Genomic DNA, 6,659 nt, shown 5'->3' on the forward strand with positions numbered 1-6,659 from the left:
CACTAGAATATGATTTAATGTGGAGGCGTAACCATCTTTGCAAAGACTTTAATATATTCCTGAAAGGTTTTAAGAAGGGGAAAAAAATTATCTCATTGATTTATGTAGTCCCAATTCTCCAAAAACTAGGTTGTTTCTGCTCACTTTCTCAATTTTTATCCCCTCACCGATAAATTTGTTGAAAATTAAATCATAAACAATTAGAATTCTAGAAGAGAAGAACAGAACGTTATAGAGAGTGTATAGGATACACTGAGGAAATACGAAGACTCAGCTCTATGATATTTTTTGCTAAACTTTATTATCATATAATCCAATGAATAAAAAAAACCATTATTGGTAAAAAAAAAATGCAAAGATGGCTCGTATTTCAACAGTTATAGTCACTTCTTAATATTATTGATAAATTCATAAAAGTAGAAAATTGAAAGCAAATGTTATTTCTGAAAAAAATACAATCGGGATAAAAGAATATTGAAATACTATTTACTCTACTGACCCAAAACAGAGTAGGATTGTTCAATCACTAAATACATTTTTAAATACATAGAGGCCTTTTTCTCATGCTAGCCTCATGTTGTGGACAGGCTGCAGAGCCACTGTTGGCCTCTGCTATAAGGACATTCAGCCCCTGCATGAAGGCTTCACCCCATGGCCTGAGGCTTCTTCTAATGCCAAACCTTTGGTGGGTGAGGATTTCAACATATGAATGGTGGGTGTGTATCAGACTGTAAAAGTATGCTTTGTTTTTTTTTTTCCCATCAGAAATTAAACTTCATGAGAATTTTTAGTATTTTTTGATTCCCTAATTTTGATACATCCTCATTTCAAAAATGTGTATAACTTCATAAAGAGCTCTTCAGACTGCATTTCTGGGCCAAATTCAGGACTCTGGCTTTGTCTGCCTTGGCCTCAGTGCTGAAAGAGCTCATTTGGCCTCAGGGGTGGGATGCAGGTTGAGACTTCCTTTCATTGTTTCATGTTTAGACCTAGAGATATTCTACCAATAAATTTTCACTTTTGCAGACAATCAGAAACTAGTCAAAACCCTGAAGAAAACATGTTTTCTGTCCATTTGTGACCTAGGAATATTTCCCTCACTCGTTAAAAGCTTATTGATGGCATTAGCTCTTATCTGTGCATGCAGTTTGCACTGTAAGGATTCCTATTTTTCCCTGGCATAGATCCATGGCACAGAGTGTTTATGTCTATGTGATTTTCGAATCCCATGACTTGTCATGCCATAACAGGAAGTTGATTTTTATCTTTTCAGAAACGTGAGGTCTGCTTTTCTACTGTTCGTTATTTTAAAAGATCGGTCCACAGTCACGAGTTCTCCAGAAGCCATACGTTGGCAGATTTGTTCTTAACTCCGAATTCACAGGACTTGCTCCCTTCCTGCAGGTGTCTGGCCAGAAGTCACCTCCTGCAGAGTCACCCCCTTGTCAGAAGCATTCCCAGGGGAGCCGCTCTGTCCCCTGAGTTTGCATTCCTGTTTTCTTCAGAGCTACCCAGCACTCTATGCGTCTCAGTGTGTTTCCATTGCTAAACCAAATACCATGAGCTGGGTGACTTGAGAACAATAGAAATTCATTTCTCACATTTCAGGAGGCTGGGAAGTCCACACTCACGGCCTTGCACATTCAGCGTCTGAGCAGGTTCACTCCCTCATAAAGGCCTTCTTCTCCTGCTAGCCTCACACTGTGGATGGCCTACGAGCCACTGTTGGCCTCATCTATAAGGACACTCAGCCCCTGCATGAAGGCTTCACCCCATGGCCTGAGGCCCCTCCTTCTCATACCGTACCCTTGGTGGGGGAGGACTTCAACATAGGAATGGGGGGAGTATCAGACTGTATCAATATGCTTTGATTTTTTTTTCCCACCAGAAATTAAACTTCATGAGTTTGGGAACTGCTGTGGTTTCAGTCAGTTTCTCAAAGGTTCATATGCTGGAAGCTTGACCCCAGTGCAGTTGTGCCCACCTAGTAGAAGCATGAAGGGTGGGGCCCAGTGGAAGGTAGCTAGACATGGGGACTCCACCCTCATAAATGAACTAATGCCACTCTCACAGTGTAGGTAATATCTCACAGGATTGAGTGCATTTCCATGAATAGGATGCTGGGTGATCTTTCCCTGGAATCTTGCTTCTTGCTTCACCATGTAATCTGTTCTATGTGTGCTCCTGACACTATGGAACCATCTACTGTGAGGTCCTCACCAGAGCTGAGGAGATGACAGTGTTATACTCTTGAGTCTCCAGAACTGGGAGCTAAATATGGCTCTTTTCTTTATCATGTATCCAGCCTCAGGTGATTTGTCATAGCAACATAAGAAGAACCAAGACAAGAACTTCATTGATCTTGCTTCTGTTTGTATATTCAGTAGTTAAAATAGCATCTGGAACACAATAGCCTCTGAATGCGAGCTTATTAAGTAAGAGAATGTAATACTTTGAAGCTATCTTAAGATAAAAGTACTTTGGGCATTCAGATCAGGTTAATAAAAAACTGTCACTTTACACTTAAAAACAAGTTAAAACTCTATTCATAAGCATTACAATATCTAAAAGTTTTGACATAACTATACAGAGTTAAAAATACAAAAGAACATCATCACATCTAAGAGAAAATTCATAATTGACTTTGAACTTCCTTTCTTTAGCTTTATCTTTTAAAACTTTCATGGGTTTTGTTTCTCCCATATCAATCTGAGCCAAACAATTTCTGAGAATGCTCTTAGAACATACGAGAACCACCAGCAAAAATTAAAAATTTTAATCTATTGAAAAATTTCAAGTTTTTAAAAGAAACCTAAGGGATAAAATAACATATTCATGCATTTTTTAAAGAGAGAGTGAGAGAGAGAGAGAGAGAGAGAGAGAGAGTGAGAAAGAGAGAATTTTTTTTTAATATTTATTTTTTAGTTTTTGGCGGACACAACATCTTTGTTGGTATGTGGTGCTGAGGATAGAACCCGGGCCGCACGCATGCCAGGCGAGCTCGCTACCGCTTGAGCCACATCCCCAGCCCTCATGCATTTTTTAATGTGAATACGCTATGAAAATTGGTCTTTCTCTGCCTTCCACCCATTTACTGTGGTTAGGGGATGGTGATATTAAGAAAGACTGAAAACAGTCGTGGTTGAGTTACTTTTGTGAAAATTGAACTGCTGGTTTCAAGATCTCACAAACTGCAGTGGAGACAGAGTCACCAGGCCAGAGTGCCACTTTCTCCCAGTAACTATGCCCCTGTGGGTGGCTGGGTGAGGCTGTGATCCGATTAAAGGGAAGCATTGCCTGGAAATTAACTGTGGGAAGCAGAGCTCAAGCCACAGGGTCAGAGGCCTAGAGTTAGAGCCAGGGTTTTGGTTGAGCTTTTCGGAGTCTCTACATATAGAAACTGCAAACCAAGAAGATCTGACTTCTTTCTAATTTGGATGCTTTTTCTTTATTTTTCTTGTCTAATTGTCCTGGAGAGGACTCGCTGTCCTGTGCTAACCAGAGTGGGCATTCTTGCCTTTTTCCTGATCTTACAGAAAACCTTTCAGTTTCTCCCATGGATCATTATGTTAGCTGTGGGATTTTTTTTTTTTTTATCATGAATGGATACTGAATTTTGTTAATTTTTTTTTTTTTTTTGCTGTATCTAGTGAGGGAATCACATATTTTTGTGTTTCTGTAGATATGGGTCTATCACATTGATTTTCATATGTCCAAACATTTCTTGGATCCCAACAACAAATTCCACTTGATCATATGTATATGATTCTTTAATACACTATGGAATTTGGTTTCCTATTGATTTATTGAGGATTCTTGTATCTATGTTAATCTAAGTGAGATATTAACTTTTAGTTTTCTTGTCTCATGGTATCTTTGTCTAGCTTTGGTATGAAGGTGTTCCTGACTTCATAAAATGGATTTAAAAGTATGCCTCCTTCTGTTATTTGGGAAGAATTTTTTAAAATATTTTTTTATTTGTAGATGGACACAATATTTTTATTTGTTTATTTTTATGTGGTGCTGGGGATCAAACCCAGGGTCTCATGCATGCAAGGCAAGCTCTCCACCACTGAGCTACAGCCCCAGCCCATTTGGGAAGAATTTAAGAAGGATTGGTAGTAACTCTTCTTTGGATGATTAAATTCATTAAAGCAGGAAGATACAATATTAGCATACAAAATTAGTGGCATTTCTATGCCAAACAATAAACTATCAAAAAGAGAAATTAAGAAAACAATCCCATTTAAAGAGCAACCAAAAGAATAAAATAGCTAGGAACAAACAATCAGATTTGTACAACGAAAATTATAAAACATTGATGAAAGAAATTCAAGAAGATACAAATAAATGGAAAGACATTGTGTGCTCAGGGATTGGAAGAATATTGTGAAGATGTTCATCTCTTCAAAGTGATCGACAAATTCAATGTCATCACTAGTGATTGGAGGCTCTCATTTCATAGGCTCTCATCTCTGGGAACTCTTTGCACCTTTGGTTTAAAGTGTGTCCCTTGAGGAAGTTTATTTCTGCAGGTACGTTGTCATAGCTAACTCAGCTGGCTACTGGAAACTAACTGTTCAGCTTGGCATCTTCTGGCCCTATGGAATCAGCATCAGACACAGGCCCCTAACACCTGTGAGCACAAATCTTTGATTAGGAATTCTCAGGGGACCTTTATTTTTCTTGTCTGTCCCTTGGAGGCATGGAAGGGTAGGAAAACCTGCAGAACAATTTCTTTTCTAGGTGACTGCATTTTATTGACAGCATGGTCTGACAGTCGTCCTCAGGACAGAGATCAATATAAGGCATATTTTCTTCTTCTTTAAAAACTAAGATAAAACTAATAAACTAAAATTTTGTACATAAAATGATCGCTGAAATCAAGCTCACATAGTCACGGTTTGGGATTTTTCTGTTCACTCGTGTGTGTGTGTGTGTGTGTGTGTGTGTGTGTGTGTTGCACGTGAGCACACGCCATTCAAAATCTTTTAGCAAATTCCAAGTTGAAGGTGCAGTATTGTCAACTACAGTCACATGGCTATTTATTAGCAATTCAGAAACTATTCATCTTGCATGACAGAAAATAAGCATCCATAGGCCAACATTTCCCTCTCTATCCTGCTTCTGGAAATTATCACTTTGCTTTCTGCTTCTGTGAGCCTGGCTGTTTTGGATTCTACATAAAAGTGACATCATGAAACATTTTCTTTCAGGTCTGATTTATTACACTTAGCATAATATCTTCTGACTTCATCCACTTTGTCTCAAATGACTGCATTTCCTTCTTTATTATGGCTCAATATGTACTCTACAAACTGTTCTGTAAGGGTCTATATCTAGTTTCCTGCAACATAAGTTTCAATCATACAATTCAATATTTTGTGAAATAAAGTTTTTGAATAACAGGAATTTGGAAACAGTCTAAATATCTAGCAATAAGGACCAGTTAAACCACTGATAGCACAATCATACTATCAAACTCTACACTACTTATAAGATAGATAAATCTATACAAAATGAAATAGGATAATATCCTAGATGAAAAATTAGGTGAAAAAAATTAGACTGTATAAAACAAAAATGGATAGACATTGAGTACTATCTTGGTCCATCATGTGCTATTATAACAGAATGCTTGAGACTGGATAATTTATAACGAACAGAAATGTACTGACTTCCAGATCTTGAGGTTAGGAACTCCAGGATGGAGGTGCTGACATCTTGTAGGTGATTCTTAATTTATCATCACATGGAAGTCGGAAAAACAACAGAAGAAGAGAAAGCCAAACCCACCCTTCTATAACAAAACCACTTGGTGAGGTTTGAAGGACTTAGAACTTCCAAGAAGCAGTAATGTTTTACCAATTTTCTCTCTTATATGATCATAGTTTACAATAAGGTTCCTATAGCCTCAGCATATTTTAATAAGAGGATGAATTTAGCTTGGCATGATTTGCCATTATTAAAATAATACAGGCTCCTAAAATAAATAAAATTTCATTAATTTTTTTGGTAACTTTTACATATTCATTTATCTCTAAACTCATTCTAAAGCCTATTAGGATTGATAAAAAATATTTATTTTAATTTTAGGAATTAATTTCACCATCCTTTCAAAAAAATAAAATCTTCCCTATTCTCCCTGGTTCTCAAAAATTACATTTGACAGATTGATATTCAAATTCTTATGATGCCAAAATCCAAATTGCCCACACCAGAAGATATTTCTCACTTTAGAGCCGCTAACTGTTATTTGCAATTTTTTTCAGTCTTTCAGGACTTTTTGGTTCTTTCTTTTTAATCTTTACTTTCCCTTTCGGTCTAAAAAATTTTATCCTCAACTAAAATGAAGAGAAACAGAAACTGAAGAGCTTTATTTACTCATCACATCATTGGCCTTTAATTCATTTTGCTCTTTTTAGATCTGATTACAATTTTTAAGGCCACTTTGTTGCTGACAACTAAAGATTTTTGAAAGGCTCAATTTGTAATTTTACGTTCCCAAAAAAAGCTATACCATATTATCATATATTGATTTTCTGTTTTTTATATTTCTCTTAAATATATATATATATATATATATATATATATATATATATATATATCTTAAAAATATGTGTGTGTCTGTATATTTCAGAATCACCTATAATACAAAT

The sequence above is a fragment of the Urocitellus parryii genome, chromosome 8 (assembly GCF_045843805.1).
Source record: "Urocitellus parryii isolate mUroPar1 chromosome 8, mUroPar1.hap1, whole genome shotgun sequence".
NCBI classification, from domain to species: domain Eukaryota; kingdom Metazoa; phylum Chordata; class Mammalia; order Rodentia; family Sciuridae; genus Urocitellus; species Urocitellus parryii.